The following is a 19,207-nucleotide window of genomic DNA, read 5'->3' on the forward strand; positions in this document are numbered from 1 at the left end:
TGCAACAAAAGGAAAAGGATCAGAGAGTTGAGACACTACTAGGAAAAGACAGAGCTGCATTACTGTGAGATCAGGACTTTTAGATCCATAAAGATTCCCACACAAATACTCATGCTATTTCTGATGAATATTTTTTAATTCTGGAAGCAGAATCGTCATGTTACCACAAGAGACTGCTTCCTCTCAAGACTAATGCTTACAAGAGCAATCCACACATGCCTGTCCTGCCACCAAAACCTGGGCAGCTATTTAGCCACACAGCTTCAAGAACCTGACGGCAGACAAGCCAAAGGAGCAGTGTGTTCTTTGCTAAAAAATGGGAATCTGAGTGTGGAAAATTTCCCAGTAGGAGGAGGAAGGAGTCCCCTGGCTGTCCTTCACATCAGAACAAGTGACGTTGAGAGGATGCTGCTGGAGCTGATTAAGGGTGGTTATGCAAGTCATGAATACTCTAAAATCAGTGGCTGCTTTTCAGGAAAAGGCAGGGAGCAGCAGTGTGTGTTAATGATAGCACAATTCATAGTTTGGTAAAAGATTATTACTGCCAGCATGCCATATGCCACCAGGATCCTTTTTCACTGCCAAGAGAGTTCTGTAGTGTTAGTAGACAGATAATTACTACTGCAGTAGTTGTTTTGGGAAATTTAACACCAGGAAACAGGTTAGAGAGCAATTGATGCTATTATTGGTAAGTCTCAATATTCTTGACTTTCTAGGCAATAAAAATATCCTCCTGTGATTCACTAATGTGACAGGAAATGGTACTTTTTTAGACAGGGTTTTTGGTAAGTCATGAGACCTTTCTAGGAGATCAGATCATTGAAAATAGGTTTGGATTCAGGTAAACAAGTTCAATTCATACAGATTAAATGGAAAAGTAATTTGAGTAGATCCTTAACCAATCTCAGTATTATGAATAAAGCTGGTAGTATGAGAAACTTGGGAAATCAGAACTCATAACGTAGTGTTGAGAAAGTATCAGAAGAAAGGACATTATTAATGGAGTTGTCCAACAGTCATTTTATATATATGTTCATTAATGACTTCTACATAAAAAGAGGAGTCGGCAAAGAAAATTTAGTAGAGCGTATTTGGGAGGAATAAGTACAATAAAGACTCAGAAATGGCATAGAGGAAAAAAACATGAAAACTGGAATAATGGAAATGAGAAAAATAAGATGGGAGAAACTCAATATTCTGTAAAGTGGAATTTATCCACTGGGGATGACTACATCCATTGATTGAAAGGTTACCAATTATTGAAATGGACTGGTACATGAAAATAGGCCACAGTAACACCTTTGCAAAATTTACCAGCTTTTTTCCAGAAATCAGATAGAGGAGAATGATCAGCCTTTCTTCCAGAACTTTTGCTTTTCCACACAGAAAACATTCTCTTTCATTTAGCCAGTGCTGGTACTGGAAGTGTTTGACCAGTTTTTGTGGTAGAGGCACACTGTTGTCAGGACCTCTTTTCCTGCTGGTGCTTCCACCAAGTGAACTCAGTGCTGACCACTGTATGCTTATGAAGATAATAGTGGGTGAAACATATGTGCTGAAGGGGAATTGCCCTGCAAGACTGACAGGCATCTTCCTGCCTCGTCTCCAGAGAGAAGTCTGCTCCAACACATCTCTGGAAACTGGAAACAGTGTTCCTCTTGGATGGAGTGAATGCATAACTAGTGGCACTTTATCTACTCTTAGCTATACCCAGATGAGCTCTAGCTTATCTGAGGCAAAATGAGACTAACATTTTTGTCTGCAGCCAGTGTAACGTGCCTTTAATCCACACCAGCTCCTGCTGCTCTTATTCTGAAAATCTGTTCAGCCTCTGCAATTTTCTAGAAGCTTAATCACTGCATCTCCTAGTTCTGTCCCCCATTCCTCTGACTATATTTTTTTGTCCCTTCTGCATTAAAATTGCCAGGGTTGTTTTTAATCTCTTTAAGGCTAGAAAAAGTTAAGGTGTACATAAATGTTTAATAGCTTAATTGGCAGAGCCATTGTTGGGGATGGTAGCAACTAGGGGCTTAATCCTATTGCAGGTTTTCCATATGGATGGTGGCATTTTTCACTGTTAAATCAGAATCAATTGTTCAAATGTCAAATGTTCTGATGGAAGGTTGATAAATGTCATTTTTCAGTTTGTGAAGATTCATGTATAAATCTGTCGTATGTGCTTGCTGGAAGCTTGGTTCAAGTGAGCTCAATTAAATACCAACCCAGCATGAATGCAACTTTTTCTTCCAGACACTGCAGTGATTGAAGTGTGACAGAAAGAGTGTGAAAACTGCACATACTGCACACATATTTATCCAGCTGCTTGAGTGGTCTTTTCCTTGGTTGTTTCTTCCCCTCTAAAAAAATACATTTGGCTACATGTTTGCTTGAGGGGGGTCAGTTAGATACAGGAAAAACTTCACAGGTGTCTTGTACTTTTAGTGACTTCCTAAAGGTTTCACAGTTAGATACAGGAAAAACTTCACAGGTGTCTTGTATTTTTAGTGACTTCCTAAAGGTTTCACTTGGCTCATAAATGGAATAGTGCTTGATGCTAGGGCCACATCAAAAAAAGAGCCTTACACCAAGGGGAAATAAGATCTCCCAGTTCACACAGCTCATAATTTTAAACCCTTATTGATACTGTATCCATATTAATGATGTACTTGTCACTTTTCTAGCAACTCCCACTTTGTCTTTCTATCCAGATCTGCAATGCTCAGCCTTGCTTCTTTCTTTCTTTCAGATCATTGATAAGGAGACTCCTGACAGCATGGGTTGGGGGCTGGGTGTACATTAGTGCTTAGGAGATGTCTCCAGCACATCCTTATTAGGAGCCATATCCAGATGGAGCACATACCACAAGCCTTTTGAAAACAGAGGAGAGTTATGATAAGGAGAGAGAGAGGAACAGAATAATCCCCAAGTGTAAATCTCAGGGCACCACATCCACTGAAAGGCAACAGATCCTCCTAGAATTCCCAGGAGACGAGATATTATTTTAATGAAGCTTATGCCATCTGCTTTTCTATTTTGCATTTTTAATTTCTCTTCTCTGGTCTGAATCCCTACCCAGACAGTCTGTGTCTGTCTTTCCTAGCAGTCATGACATTAGTTTGTGTTAAAACAGAATGGACAATGTCAAAATTGGTTGGAGTGCCAAAAAAACAACAGGTGGGATGAGAGATTGTGGCAGAGGCATCTTCATCAGCACATCCACTGCACTGGGAGCCTGGCAGTAAATATCCTGCATGTCTGTCTGCAGACGAACATGTGGGAGAGAGATAGAGACACTCACAGTAGCTTTCAGCCCTCCAAGGTGTGGCCTTAGATGTTAGCACCTCCTCTCCTTGGACTAGATAGGGAATAAGGCACTGTTTTTGGAAGGTTTCTCAAAGGGGCCATAAAACTATGTGAAAGCTGAATGTCTAAGCTGGAGAAACTGAGTCACACCTCAAGGAAGTGCTGGCATGCTGTTCACTTAGACCAAGCACAACTGGTAGGGCTAAACAGCAGAAGATACACCATCAAAAGGACATAGAGAATGGTGTTCCCTGGTGTGTCTGACTTGGACAAAGCTAATTCGTGACTGAGCCCCATCTTTGTGGAGATTGAAGTGAACAGAGGAAATAATCCATCAGGGGACGGAGGCTGACGACATGTCTGTGTTGTTAGCTCCTGCCTTCCAGCCTGCCCCAGTGTATTCATGGCAGATATTGAATTGCTGTGTGATCAGGGAGGAATAGTACCAGGAGTATCACTCAGAACTACAAAACCCTCAGGGTTCAACTTAACAAAATTGGTGCATTCCTGTCTGGAACTTTACAGAAGGTCTCTGGTCCCAGTAAACAACAGACTGCCTCACACAGCTTCCAAGATTGATCTCTCAATTGGTGTAGGTATTTAACCACTTCTCCTGGGGTGGGGTGTGTGTTCAAAGCTTGTCTTAAACCTCTCTATTGAAGAGTTACAATGCACACAGCAAAGCAACCTATCCCAGTGCTGCTCAAAAGGATGCCATGCTCAGACATCCCCTTCCAGAACTACTCTTGCCTCACGTCAAGATGCAAAACTGGGAAGTGCAGTCACAAATGGAGCCAGCAGCAAGCATCTTGTGTAGGGTGAAAGGCTCTGTATCTGCCCCCATCTGTGGCTCCTTTTCTGCATCATCACTTCCCAGTCTGCTCCAAAACTTGTGACTTCTGAAGCTTTTCATACAGAAAACAGAAGAATAAAAGAGAGGTTGAAGTAGAGCGGACAGATCAATGCCATTAGTGTATCATTTTGTCAGTATTTCAAGTACTGTACTATTCCCAGTTGCTCGTCTGTAACAAGGTGATTAATGCTAATTAGGTACAGCAGCTGTTGTTTCTGGGAAGATGCTCTGTAGGTAAATTAGGGAAACATTTTATAAAAAGGCTTTAACTCTTAAGCTAGGTCCCCAGGTTCCAGCTCTGTTGATGGAACAGCAGATTTTCATATCCATAACTGTTTGCATGGCGACCTCAAGTGACATCATTACCTTAAGTGCAAAAAGCCATTTTGCTCCCATGGGAGCACCCATTTCTTTGAACACAGTCTGTGCACTGTGCAGGGGGAAGGGCGGGGTGGAAGCCAGAGAGCAGGAGCAGTACACCACTGCTATTGATTTTCTTCTTGAAGACAGAAGTGCAGCCCACCACTCGGAAGTCTCATGGAGCTTGGGAGGAATTTATTTAAACATTTTTTCATCTCTTATTACTCTTTCCATTGATAAGAGAAATGGTATACACAGATTTATGGTAGCATCCTTCCTGTAGGATATTTCCAGACTGTTTTTGGAAAGGATGAGAGAGTGAGCAGCTGCATCACATTAAGGCTAGTAGGGCTGTCTGCAGACAGAGCTTCAAATATGAGGGCAGAAAACCAGTTCTGACAGGCATATTATTGCAGATTAGTTAGAAGAGAAGTAGAGGGGCAGAAAGAAAGAGGTGCCTGAGACAGTCTTGAGTAGAGCAAAGCCATTCAGACAAACTGGAACAAAGCAATCACTGGATTTCAGCAGAAAGATCCAGGCAGGAGGGCATGTGTGAGGGGGTGAGACAGAGGGAAGGGAGGTTCCAGGTCAGCAAATCCCAGGAGCAGAGCACGAGCACATGAATATTGGAATGATGTGGCATGAGGTTCACCAAAAGACATGGCTTTCTCTATCACTTTAATTTTGCTTGATTTGTTATGCCATTGCACCAGGGCTTCAGTGGCCTTTCCCAGCCTTCCACAGTGGTATGTGCACCACTCCCAGGACACATTCCTGGGTAGCAGCACACCTCACAAGCCAATAGACTCACACCCACTCACATCTTGTGTTGCACACACCACACTTGGCTAATACTCCTTCAGGTAAAAAGTCGTGAAGAAAGAAGCTGTAATCAGATGATTTTAGGGTGTCCTTTAGCCACTCCATATTTTTATGGTACCTGCAGTCTGATAGTCTAGGAAGGAGAACTAATCCTGAAGATCTGCTTCTGTATAAATTATTTAATTTTGTCTCGAGAATGGGCCAAAGCATGCAGAGTCTGAATGGGGGTTTTATGCCTGAAGAAGCCCAGAAATGCAAATTACAGGTTCTCTTCTGTTTGACCCACCATAGTCAGTTACCTCAAATATGAGAAGCAGCTCAGAAGGTTGAGGTGAGGAAAACCAAATTGAGCAAATTATTGAAATTCTCTGAAAGAAAGGAGAAAAAAAATCAGTAAAAGAAGTAGTGATGACAGTAGTAGCTGGTCTAGCAAAGCCTAGCCCCAGCAGGCAATACCACACAGTGGTCTCTTCAGAGGTCTCATTACACAGGTACATGTTGCTCTCATCACTGTTTTCTGTGAAACATGTTGAGAACTGGTTTAAAAGAAAGAGGTCTCCAAAGGTGATTTACAGCTTGTTCTTGACATTAAAAAGATTAACAGCAGCTGAGATGATAAGGCTGCCTGCTCAGATGTCGGTATCTTTAAAAAAAATCAACTCAGAAAAGGGCAGTAGTACTATATTCTGGCTCCTCAAAGTCCTGTGTCCTTAAATGAAGGTTCCACCTGTTCCACCACAGTGTAACATTTCCCCAGTTCTGAATTACCCAGGTGTTACTGTTTCTGTAGTTCCTTCTGATGTCTTCAAAGGTAAAAATGAGTTCCTGCCTAGCAGCTGAGGGAAGCAAGTATAGCCCGGTATAATTAATGTAAATTGGCTCCAGAACAGACCACAGCATCTACAGACAGTGTTGGGTGATGCATTTATTTAATGTGTTTGATTTATTAATGGTAAGTCTTAAACTGTGCTTGATGGTTAATTGAATTTGTTCTGATTTTCAAGCGATGTGGGCTCTCACTTTGTTGCACACTCAGCTCTTAACAGGGAAAGGTTACTGTCTGCTTATTGAATGTGGGCACTAAAATGCTCCATCAGCAGATTAAGGTCTGTGAAACAGAGATAACATACACTTCTCAAAGGGAAGGAGCATGTCCTGGTATAATAAGTTCACTGCTTAGCTGCTATCCTTATGCACAGAGGATGTGTTCATAGCAACATGAAAACTTCATGTTGCTTCTCTGAGATACTAAAGGATCCTTTGGAGACTCAGAATTAAGAAAAACACAGAAACCTTGGTGTGCCACAGCAGGAGAGCAGAATAGACACGGATGTCATCCATATCATGTGTCCTGTCAGTAGTAGAGTCCTTGTTACGTGAGGGTACCATGGTGGTCCTGGATGCAGACCTCACCTGAGCATGAGCAGAGATACACCCAAGGAACCCTTCTTCTGTGACTCCCGTCTTTGTTCCAGGCAGAGCAGACAATGTTACATCCATCTGTGCACAGCAGAGCCCCATTTTACCAGACACAGCCAGTGGTGCAGCCAAAGCACCACCGGCAACGCCCAGCTCTAATGTGGCAGGCAGGGAGATGTGCCACAAGAAATGTTTGTTGCAGCAGCAACCAAGTACAGTTTTTTCCAGTCAGCAGCAACCACGTTAAATCATGTCCATCAGCTGTGGTGCAGAGGTCTAGGGAGGTGCAAGTCCCAAAAGCAGGAGGCAGCACAGAAGAAACCACTCTGTTTTTCTTCAGGGAAAGAGAGGTGGTTGAAGCAGGACATGGAGCACTAGGGGCTGGTGCTGGGCACATGTTTTCTAGGTTAGCACACTGGTAGAAGCAACCGGCATCTCAGCTTCTTACACCAGCCAAACCCACTGCTTTATGGAAAAGCTTTAGGAGTGGGAATTAAGCTGTAGTGAGGATAGCAAGGCTAGTTATGCAAAAAGGCCTCTGAACCTTCAGAGTCCTAACTGGGACTAGGAAGGAGTTTTGCCCATTCCCTGACAATCACTTCACTCCTGGCAGGAACTGGCCAATGATCTCTCCAGAAAAGACCACAGCCTTCCTGCTCTGCCATGTGTAGAAAGTCATTTGGCATCTCTCTGTTTCTTTCAAACCTCAGTCTTTTGGCACAGTTCTTTCCTTGTTCTGCTTGGCAGTCACGCTTCATAAAGGAGGACACACTGAAGGAAAATAAACCTGTTTTTACAGATGCCATATATTTACCAGGATAAAATTTACTTTAAGAAAAAAGTCACAGCAGTTAACTGGACAGTCTGATCCCATTTCTCCAGTTGTTAAACACAACTATCATTCAAAAAGCTTTAAGTGCTGCCTGCTTTATGGCTAAATAGCTTGTGCTGCGGGTATGCTTTTCTGCATCACTCATGGAAATGAGAATTTGCAGCCTGGTACTCTGCAAAATAGCTGTGGTCTCCTTTTTGAAACATCTTCCAGAAGGAAAAGCAGGAATTACTGATCAAATTTTAAAACATTTGAGCACTGTCCAGACTCTTTCTAAACTGACCTATAGGAAAACATGCCCTATAGACAATATGCTTTCTCCAGGTCCAGTTACAAGTGGAAAGGAGGGGTAACGTGTTCTCAGCAGATAGGTCCAAGTCTTTATCAAAGAATCATCTCTAGCCTATTTAATCATTGTGATCTGTTTGTGTCTGCCTCCTACTAGTAGTAGACTTATGTTCTCTCCATACTGCTTTGCAAACTGTTCCTCTCCCAGGCTTCCTCCCACTTTCTGTATCAGTGAAATCATCCATCCATACTTTTAGAGACTGCACAGCTGAGACATTTTTCTCAGTGACTCCTGCCTTCCTTCCTCTTCATGTCCCTTTCACCTGTGAACTCTGCCCAAATTTTTTTCCCTTAACTTTCTGCCTTTTTTATCCCACTTGCTGCTTACCATAAGAGGAGATTGAATTGATTCAGCCTAAGCCTTTGTGAATGTTCCAACCCTTTGTCTCATAAAGTTACACTGTTTATAGCACAATAAAATAAATCCTCTACGGGGCTTTAAGGTAACTCTACTGTAAACCCAAAACCATCTCAGTTTTTGCAATAACTTTGATTTTTGTCAGCCTTCTACTCTAAATGGAAGGCAATCCCCGCTTTTTCCAAACAGCCCACACACATACCCTCCTTTTTGATCACAGCTGTGAAATTGGTACAATCAAGTCAGCAGGTGTTAATGTGCTCTAGAGGAATGATGCAGGTCTGTGTAGCTCACTAGTCTGAAGTTCATGAGTTTCAAACTGATTTCTGTCTTGAGTAAACAGTGAGCTGGCTGTGAGAAGGTTTAATCACACCAGGTGTTTCAGAGCTGTGGGCTGTTGGCAGGCCCTTTTCTGCAACTCAGTTACCAAGTCACACCGGTGCCAGAAAACAGCCCCTCTCTGTCCCCCGTCACTACCCAGCCTGAAAGCAAGGGCTGTCTTTCAAAAAAAGGGAAAAATTTTCTATGAATTACTTTCATTACTAGTTCTAGGACTGTAAAATTGGGAGAACAGATGAAGAGTACAAGTAAGACAGTTGTACTTGGTATAAGTTCATCTGAGAAACCATGTTTGATGTAATAAATGACACTGCCAAAAGTGTGTCTTGAACAGGGCAAGCATACTAAATATTTAAAGTGATGTTGTCTGGCATGGGTAATTTGAGTCCATGATGGAGGTTGCCTTTAAAATTTGGATTTTCAGATTTGTTTACTTTTTTTAAAAGAAAAGTATCCTGGGCTTAGACTCCCTAGTAAATCATAGCACTATTTATTTTTTTTTTTCAGTTGATTTAAAGAACATATAACTGATGGTTCTAAATTCTCCACAAATTCATGTCTAATTCACAAGCTGGTTTTGACCATAACAAGTTTGGGACTTAAGTCATAAAGCAGCTGTGCCTTTTTTAGCTACTGACTTTCAGCCAGAATATGAAAGACTCAAGTTTAGTTTCTTTTTCTGCCAGAATGCTTCAACTCTAAAGGTTGAAGTGTGGCTTCATGCAGCCTGGGATCTCTGGGGCAAATTTGACTTTGGGTCCTTTGGGTTTCCTGTTCTTCATTGGAAGAGGATGATCAACTAAAGATGATCTTAGCTCCTTTGTTGGCAATGTTCTTTCTGTCTGCAATTAAACATTCCTAGGTACCAGGAATTCCCATCTCCCTGGAAATCAGAGTTAAGATTAGAGAAGGCTGTGTCTGCTCTAGGACTTACTGATAAAGTGAACTGAACCTTCTACAGCACATTCATCTGACCTAGAACTAGGCTGTAATCTCTACTGGTTCAAAGCAGGGCAGATAGAGAGCAGGAAAAGGGAAGGGCTGAAGGGAGCAAAACACAGTGCCAGTTGTCTGCATTAGCTGGTTATGACCATCAGATGGGACATGACGAGGATAATCTTGAGAGTTCTAAGAAAAAGCTTCATGTGAAACTTCCTCTGTGCTGTGGAGGAATGATAGCATCATGCTTGAGCTGGCAGTAAATTGCCTGTAGCATCAGAGGGTACTTCATTCCCAGCCTGTTACTTCTCTCACCTTACAGAAATCCTTTTTTGCCATGGGGACAGTCAAGCATGCAAAATGTTTCTTGGGGAGATTGTGTCATCTCCAAAACTGAAGGCTTTGAAAATGTGACTGAATAAAGCTCTGAGCAGCCCAGTCATCTCATAGCTGCTTTGAACAGGACTAGAAAGCTCCCGAGGTCCCTTCCAGCTGAAGTAATTCTGTTATCCTTCTTCTGGTTAGGACTCCAGGTTGGATTTTTAAGATGTTTAAAAAAAAAAAACAACCAAAAAAATATCTAGTTATACCTTTGGATTCCCAGCATAACCACAGCTGCACAGCTGGATTTGCAGAGGTAGACTTAGATGACTTGCATGAACAGTCCTCTGGTAAGTCCACTGGTAAGCAAGAAAAACACAATTGCTGCTTGATTTTCACTCCATTATAAATGCTCTTTATAGGTTTTAATTACTGCTTTTTATTTTTTCTCTTTAGTTCACCAAACCTTCTTTATTGAATTTAAAAGCATATTAAAACTAATTTTCTCTTTTGCTTACATCTCTTACTGACTCCAGTGCAGAGACAGGGAGATTGGTTCTTTCACAGATGTCTCCTAACTTGCATTCCTCAGTGCTGAATGATTTTGTAATATGAGCAAGCAGCTGATTTCTTCTACCTACTGTGTCCTAGCAAACCATTGGGGCATTAGCACAGGGTGCTAACAGAGTGTACAAAGCAGAACCAAATTAAAGTGTTTCTGCATGTGTTTGTATGAGGTGGTATCAAGAAGCTACCAAGGTGGCTGTGCAACACTTCCATTTCTTAGACCAATTTGAGCTCTTCTTGGTGTTGGTCATGTCTCAACTAGCCTTTGGGAAAGGCACTTTTATCTTAGATTGGCAAAGGGATTCTTTTCATCTGTAAGTTTGGATTTTTAAGGGGATTTGCAGAAAGAGATCATGACCCAGAGGCTAGTTGTCACACATAGATCCCTACCTGCTTCATACCATGAATAATGTAAGAAAATGCAGAAGAAAATGAAAACAAATGAGTCATCCCATCCCACATTTCTTCCTTTATGAATTCCATGCTTTTTTTCCTGTAGAATGAGGGAATGGATTTGAAACAAAGAAGATTAAAATCCATCCTGGAGGGTGAGGTTGACTATTTTAATATAAAAAACACTGTTTTGATCTTCTTATGAAGATCTTAGGGCAGGAGTGGAGGCAGCAGGCAGATGTTCAAGACTGTAGATGTAGAGGTTGTGTAGAGGTTGCCTTGGGAGAATGCGAATGTTGGTCTGCAGCAAACTGATGTCCAGAAAAAATTAATAGTCCTTCATAGTCCAAGAGTTTAGAACAAAACTGATTGTTCAAACAAAATATCTAACAAGGTTACAGAACAATACTAAAACTTTTCAAATTCAGGATGCAACAAAAAAGCAACTTGTCAGACCTCACAGACCAGCTCTATAATCCAAAGACAGGACCACAGAATTGTGAAAAATTAAGCAGAGAATATTTGAGGTCCTAAAAATGGAAACTCAGGAGTACATGATTTGTAAAAGTATATTACTGAAAAAAACAATTCTTCAAGACAGTCCTTCAAAGCCTTTGGGGTCTGCTACATACAGATCCCTCTGCCAGTCCATCAGTGTTAAGTCACCCAATTGTTTTCAAGGGGTCCCCAGAGATTTCCAGAAAGTGTCCCCTGGGTACCATCTACCCAAGCACTGACATGTGCTCACATCCCCATCTTCTTGCTCTGTTGTTAAATGTTGGTTGACCTTCATGAGGTCCGTTCCATATGATCAGGTTATGAAGCCAGCAGTAAATCCTAAGTACGATTTTTCACAAGGTCAGCCAATGTAAGCAGAGTGCCCTTAACACTGCAAGTAAAGTACAAAAACCACAGTCACTTTCCCCACCACCGAGGCCTTTCCAGGGAGCAAAGTGTATTAGATTTAACCCCCAAATTTATCTCTCCATGTTACTGAAATTTGCCATTGCAAAGCACCCTATCCAGAACAGACAAAGCAGGAACACTTTGTTGGAGGTCTTGTTTATTCCAATTCACTGCTTTTAAGCATGAAATAGATTAAATTCGCAGAGGAAAATACTTTCTGGCTCTGGTTTCCAGTACAGTTCTCTCCAGAGAGATGTGGAAGAGCAGTGGCTCTCTGTGGCTTTTTCACCAGACGTTGCTGCAGGCGTGATACTGTCAGAGATGTTCTGACAGTTTTGTCATAGTGTGGTCAAGGGAGGAGATGCAGCTTGCTTTCCTTTATATTTTAGTGGACCCTGGAGACCTGGTAGGAAGAAACCTTGTTTCTGTCATCAGGCTGAGTCAGTATGACTTCAGGCGCCCAGGGAACAGATGCAAGAGATAGAAAATTGCTAGTTTGAGTTCTTTTTCTGTTTGTCCTCATTTTTATCCCTATGAGCTCCAAGTCAGGACATGTCTCCTCAATCAGATGACTTTGCTGGATTGTTTATTGAGTGATCAGAAAATTATCATTCTCCCAGTACACGCACTGCCCAAGGAGAAGCTCTGTTAAAGACAGTTCTTCAGATCCCAGAGCCCCCAGATTTTGACTTGACTTAACTGCCATCCCTGGAAAGGACAAGGCTGTCAGTCCCTGGGCTTCCTCCATATCTCTGCTGAAGAGAAGTCAAAGGTTTTTTATTTCCTGAAGCCTGGCATTACCCTTCCATTCACCTCACAAATGCAGCTGTTGGAAGCCTCAAAGACGTGTTGAAAGCAGAGAATGTTTTCTGCCCTGCTTTCCCTCTGCTCACAGCTTTTCCTTTTACAGCACTGACTTTGCCAGCATCAGTGAGGTGGAGAGGCTGTCCGGAAAGCTCAGTGTTAATGCTGTTTCTGCCTGGGTCTTGGCCAAAACCAGGCTCCTTCCAGCACAATGTGAGAGAAAGATTCCAGACTTGAGTCACTGAACATGCGTGTTGTGTGTACACACCACAGCTCCTCCATCCTCCCTGCACTTGCTTGAACTTCTTGTCTCAGGGGACGCAGTGCCTCATTCCCAGTCTCTCCTGTGGACATGCCAATTCTGAGTGAGTTTCTGATGTTGCTTCACAGTGAATTTGTCTTAAGGACAGATAAATTCTACACCTTTGTTTTCTGTCCCCAGGGTAATTTGAGATACAGTATGACCTAAAAGTTCCTGATGCTTCTGTGGAGAGAAATAATGAGGCAAAAAAAAGACAGCAGTTGATGGTGTTAACCTGCATGCAGTTGATTGGCAATGGAAACCTGTGTTCTTGATTCAAATCAGATTATAAATGGAAAATAAGATTCTTTTACAAGAATGCATAGCAAAAAGAAACACACAGCAAGCTTGTATCTTTGCAAAGACTCTCTCAAATCTGAGCATGCCTTGATATTATACCTCCCGTCACATCTTTTGCTTTACAGTAGAGTCTACAGGGTTTTGTTCCTTGCACACTCTGCCTGCTCCATCAGCAGCCAGCCAGGATCTTCCCACTGTCATCTCCTCTTCCCTTCACCTCTATCTGTCCACCCAGCAGCACAACCTGACTGAAGAGGAGGCAAGACATTTCTTGTAAAGTCCCTAATAAGGTCCTTGACTCTTAAAAAGACCTTTATATATCTTGACTCTCTTCATTCCCCTTTTTCATCATTAAATTAAACCCACTTTCACTGTGCTTAGGTCTCTGTGTGTACAAAAGCTAAAACCTGTTGTATATCTTATATTATCAAAAGATAATTCAGACTGAAATTGTAATTAAAAGGAACTGTGCATCACTGAAACACCCACCATTCTAGCTGCCTGTAGTCCTTACACACAGTCTCTCTTCTGTCTTAATTACCTCAGGCAAGAAACTGTGTCTTCTATACACACTCCTTGGTCCCTTAGCTCTATTTCAATAAAGCCTTGCTTGCTGACACCCTCAGGCTGTTTCTCTCCTCTTTTCTTCTACTCTTACAACTCTCCTGTTCCTTTCATCTTACCACAACTCCAGTCAGGCAGCCAAACAGATAGCTGTACAACAATAAACCTTTTGTTTGTATGCAGTGGGCAATTTTAGCTCTCAAATGTGCCACATGAAGCTGAACATGTGCTCCCTGTGGCCCAACACATACCTGACCCAGGCATGAAAGGAGCACAAAAATTATGATAATTCTTGTATTGCTTTTACATGTCTCCTTCCTTTTCTTTTAGAAATGCTTTAGAAAATCCTTAGCTAATTGTCTTTTGATAAGTAAATCCAAGCTGGGATTTTTTTTTCTTCCTTCAGTGCATACAGCTGGCCATTTGAGAGGGAGGTAAAAATATTGGTCTGCCAGAATTTCTGCCTCAGTGGTTCATTTAGGAGAGAGGGTCAGATATCGGGGACGTGGCAGCTGCAGCATTGCCAGCAGTCTCATTTAGTGCTACGGTGTTGAGAGCAGGCAGCTGGGAGGCAGAATCAGGAGCCTCCCCTGCCAGCTGCTTGGAGGAGGTGGGCCTATTTGCCAATCAAAAGGCATGAGTCTTTGCAAGATCAGTAGTGTGTGGCATGAGACAAGGGGGCTTACATTCAGTCTTGATGACACCTGCCTCCCCTTTGCCTAAACTCTTGTTTAAAGCCCCAAAAAAGCAGTGTTAAACCTTGCTCAGGCCAGCAGTGCTTTAGTACCCATCCTTTGGGGTTGCCTGTGGTCTGGCAGCGAGCAGGACTGGGGTGGCAGTGCTATAACCTCAGCCCTGGAGGGACACACTAACAGCTGGAAGCTTGTGGGAACAAACCTCTTCCGAGCACCACTGCCCCACCAAAAAAGGGTGACAAAAGCATGAAATACATCAGCATTAAAATACTGAACTGTGACATAAACTCATGATGTTGGAGATCTGTGTTAAAAATTGTCATCATCTTTCCCAGCACATTACTGCTTTCTTCAGCATGAGTCAGGCTTTTCCCTGAGCCCCTTTGAGCTCTCCTTGCCACTGAAACTGCCACTCCTTTGACTGAGGCTTCAGCTCAGCAGTGCATGTGTCTGATTTCCAGCTGCAGGGCTCTGCAGTAGGGGTGGCATCTGTCATCCCCCAGTCCTGCTTCCTCTCCTGCAGCTCTTAAAACAGCTACAGCCAGAACTTTGTCTTCCATCTTGTCTTTTAATCCTCTTTCTCAGGGATTTCAGCAAGGACATGAGTTTTCTCTGGCCAGTCCTGTTTCCCTCTGCCACTTAGAAGCACGGCTGTGTTTTGTCACCAGGCCTTTTCAGAGGTGTAAGGAGAAGGCAGCTGCCAAACCCTTAGCCCTGCACCTGTAACATGAGGACATTAAGGATCATGAATCAAGTTGATTTCCATCCCCTTTGCCATCCTCTGCTAACTCCGGCAGATACCAGCCCTGCGTCAGAAGGGAGACAGAGGGTGCCTTGCAGGTGGGAAAATACGTAATAATTTCTAATAGTTCGGGATGAATCCCTGAGCCCAGTCCTGATTTCTCTACCAAGGCAGGGGCCAGCCTGGAGGAGGAAGGTGGCAGAAACCTGCCCTCTCAGCCAATGTCTCCTACAGAGAGCAGGTTGCAGCATTCACTGAGCCCCATCCATCAGAGCCTAAACCACAGAACAAAGCCAGAGGTGATACCATGAGCTTTCTCTAAACTCTCTCTAAAGAAAAAGAGGAAAGGGGTTCCCACTCCTCTCTGAGATGAGCCACCCACCATAATCAAAATACCAAAATGACAGGCTAGGCCCTTTGAAACTGTGCTTGTGAGGTCTCCAGCTGCCCTATAAACAGCTAAACCCTGCCTGCCTTGTTATTGTCTGGCAAGACTTCAGGAGAGAGGAGCAGGAGCCTTTGAGCTGCCCCAGGTGTAACAACCAGGCCACAATACTGAGCTGTCCCCAAGGGCCACCATACCCCAGTGATCTGGCAGCTCCCCAGGTGCTACCCAAACAGCTTTTGCAGGTGTTTCTGGAGAAGTAAAGAGAAGTGTCAGGACATGCAAAACACAAGGGCTCTCCAACCCTGCTCCAAGACAATAGTGGCCACTATCCCTCTGAAACAGAATTCCCGCCAACCTAATTAACGAAAGCTTAATCAGCAGATTGGTTAATCATAAACTTATTAAATAACTAATTGAGCTATGAGGCCCTGTGTCAAATTTCCAGACTGTGGCAGCCCCATGGAGGCAGGGATCAGGTCAGTAATCCTGTTAGGGGAGCAGGTTTGCTGTGTGGGACAGCTCTCCAGCTGAGCCAAGTACCCAGGACTGGGGCTCATGAATTGAATAGCAGGAAGAGGCACCCTCAGCTGTACATATCCTGTTCTCCTGCAAAGTTTCATGGTAAACAGGCAATTCATCTAGTAAAACAATGCCTGAAAGTCCCCTTCTGGGGAGCAGAGTAATTGGAGAGTGACTTGCCCTCCAAATACTCTGCTTACTATTAATTCTCCTTCTTTACATTTTCCAGGTAAAAAGGAGAAAGGAAAACAATACTGTTAACCAGCCTAGTTGCCTGTCTTCATCTGCTTTCATCTTACTAGACTGAAAATACAGAATTTTATTTGAAATGCATAGGTTCATAGAAACCAAATGCAGCAGATGATAAAGCAGAATGGATCAAATATACAATATTTTACTGCTAAATAAAGCCAGAAACATGGCTTGTACTGTCAGCTGCAGTCCAGTCCTGGTAAAATAAAAGGCCAAGAGTCCTTTCCAAGCACAGTGCTGGAGTCAGCAGGCTGTGAGTCCCTTCTAAGCTCATGTGCTGCCTGTCACATTATCACTTAGGACTTTGTTTTGCCTACTGATGGAACTCAACAAGTCATTCCAAGCAAGGCTATCTGCCAGTCAGTGAAAGCTTTCCCAATGACAATGTATTAAAAATACTTTAATTATTAATTATTATTTTATGTCTGTAGTTTATGTAGGCGACATAACACGTTATCTCTCCCATTGATCAATCATTAGTGTGAAAGTGTGGACATTTGACTAAGTGTCTATGCAGTTCAAGCCTGCTGATGTCAGACTCTATTCCAGTGTTTTTTTATACAAATACACTCTGTATGATGACATCCTGTGTAACCAAATGCTGTGAATATTCAGCTAAGCAAGTTTATGCCACTACTTTCCTAAATAGGTGTCACACTTAGTACATGCACCAGTAACCTTAATGCTTCTTCACAGAACATCAGAATTCATAATAAATGTGATGTAGGCACTAATATTACCTCTGTGTATCTGTGGATTGTGCCTATAGCATAAATTATGTTTTAAATTAATAGAGCTATTTGAATGAAGAGAGCTAAATTGCTCAAAAAAGACTCCCTTTTTTGTTCTTTTTTACTCCTTTTTTTTTTTGTCTGTCACATCACTTAGCAAGGTCAAGCAAATGGCTTTGACTTAAACCTGTGTTCAGTTGAGTAAAAAATAATAAGGGGGCATTTGTAGAAGTTGTCCCGTGGTGAAGTAAATTAGTTCTCTTTGTCCCTTTAAAATACATTAAAAGAGAGCATAACTTCATTTTATGGATTAGGTCTTATAGAGATCAGTCTAAACAGAACAAAGTCTAAACAGTTTCTAAACAGAAACTTTTTAACTGTGCTTGTCAGGATGAAAATGTTTCCCCAGATATCTTTGTTCTTCTGGCTGGCAGGAAAAATATTCTTTGAAAAGTAAATGAAAATACCAAATAAGTCCCTTTCTGAAGGTAAATGTGAAAAATGGAAAAAAAATTACATTTAAATACCACTAGTGCTGTTCATGTATTCCAGTTTTGACAGTGATAAATGAAATCCTTACATGCAATATTTTACAGCCATTAAGAATAAAAATCTCAATCCTTTAAAATTAAGTAAAAAAGCACATGCTGAATGAGAACAAAATAAATGCCCTTGTGAGGTAGGAGCTGCGACAATAGATGCCTTTGAAATCAGTACAGAAAGGTGTTGAAAGATGAAGAGAGATTAATTGCTGCCTGCTGCTATGCATTCACAACCTGTCTGCATAAAATGGCTGCAGAGACAGCTGGAGCAGAGGGCTGGGAGCAGAAAACCTGGTTCTGTGCTTCCCTGCTGCCACATATCCTCTATATGTCTTTAAGGTAAACCAGTTATATTGTTTCTACCAGTAGTAAAACACAACTTACTATTTTACAAAGATGATTCACTATTGTACTGTGCCATGAAGAGGTAATGCTCTGTGTGTCCAAAATAGTGTTTGATTAGTTTTTGGGGTTTTTTTACCTAAGTGTACAGCCATGAGGTTTTCATTGCAGGAAATGACCTGCTCTCTTCTGGGGCTAAGCCAAATAGAGGGTAGAAGCAGAGAAACCATTCCTTCCCATAATCATATGAGGGTCAGAATGTGGGGCTGGGATAATATGGCTAGGGAATGAGGACATACTGTTTGGAACATAAAAACCACTTTTGGAGGTGTATGGTTTAAACAGATGATAGCTTTGGAGCTATCATCTGGGACTGGAGCACTCCTTTACACATTCTCCTTTGTGCCAAGGAATAGTGTGATGTTTTGGTGTGTGTTTTCTGAAGGGAAGTGCAAAATAACATCACTCAGGCTCTCAGAAACCTCTCAGTAACTTGCACAGGCAGCATTCTAGCTGAGCATTAGCTCAGAATGAACCCTGCACTGCTGTGCATGCAATGTGCTGGCTGCTGCTGATAGTAGCTCCTTCGCAAGAAGGGCTGCATCCTTGAACAGTAGACACAAGCATTAACTTTGTAGTCCCTAGGTCATTTACCAGCTCTTGTTCAGGCCTTCTTGGGAGCTGGAGGGAGCTTAAAAGCACTCCCAGCCCATTGGCGTTTGTGACAGTTCTCAAAGGCACGGGGCAGCAGCCAGATCAACAGAACATATGGAAATGCTGCTATTTGATCTTTAAAACCTGGTCCAAGAGGAACCTTGGATTCATATACCTGTTCTTTCTAGCCAGTCCACATAGCTGGAGTTAGAAACTAGAAAATTGTTCACTATTTTCCCCAAGTTTGTCTGGTCAGAAAAATAACATGCTTCAGCTAATAATGCATCTCACCCAGGTTGGCAGTTAGCAGACATAGTTGTCTGACCCTTGCTAGCTGAACAGTCTTTTCAGAATCCAGTGAAACAATCCTTATTCAGATGGCCTGTCCTGAATAATCAGTGCTGATACCTGGCCTGCATCAGCTTGAAACCATATTCCCTGGATTCACAGCAGGGGACTGGCCACAGATTGGTCCTTTTTGTTTGTGCTACACCTGTTCAGTAAAGATCACTTTTCTTTTGCCTTTTTTTTTTTTTGATGCAGGTAGACACAGCCATCAGCTGCACTAATGCCACCCCCATAGCCACACTCCAGGGAGCATTGAGATCATCAT

At 42.4% G+C, this 19,207-nt stretch overlaps 1 protein-coding gene across 3 annotated transcripts in view; it reads left to right on the forward strand.

Annotated features, from left to right (window-relative positions):
* FAM219A (family with sequence similarity 219 member A) overlaps window positions 1–19,207 on the forward strand; it is a 101,710-nt gene that overhangs the window by 62,666 nt on the left and 19,837 nt on the right. The gene's annotated exons all lie outside the window — the stretch shown is intronic.

Source organism: Pseudopodoces humilis, chromosome 4, assembly GCF_049639895.1.
Source record: "Pseudopodoces humilis isolate 2021_Gansu_Grassland_sample_001 chromosome 4, ASM4963989v1, whole genome shotgun sequence".
In the NCBI taxonomy this organism is placed as follows: Eukaryota; Metazoa; Chordata; class Aves; order Passeriformes; family Paridae; genus Pseudopodoces; species Pseudopodoces humilis.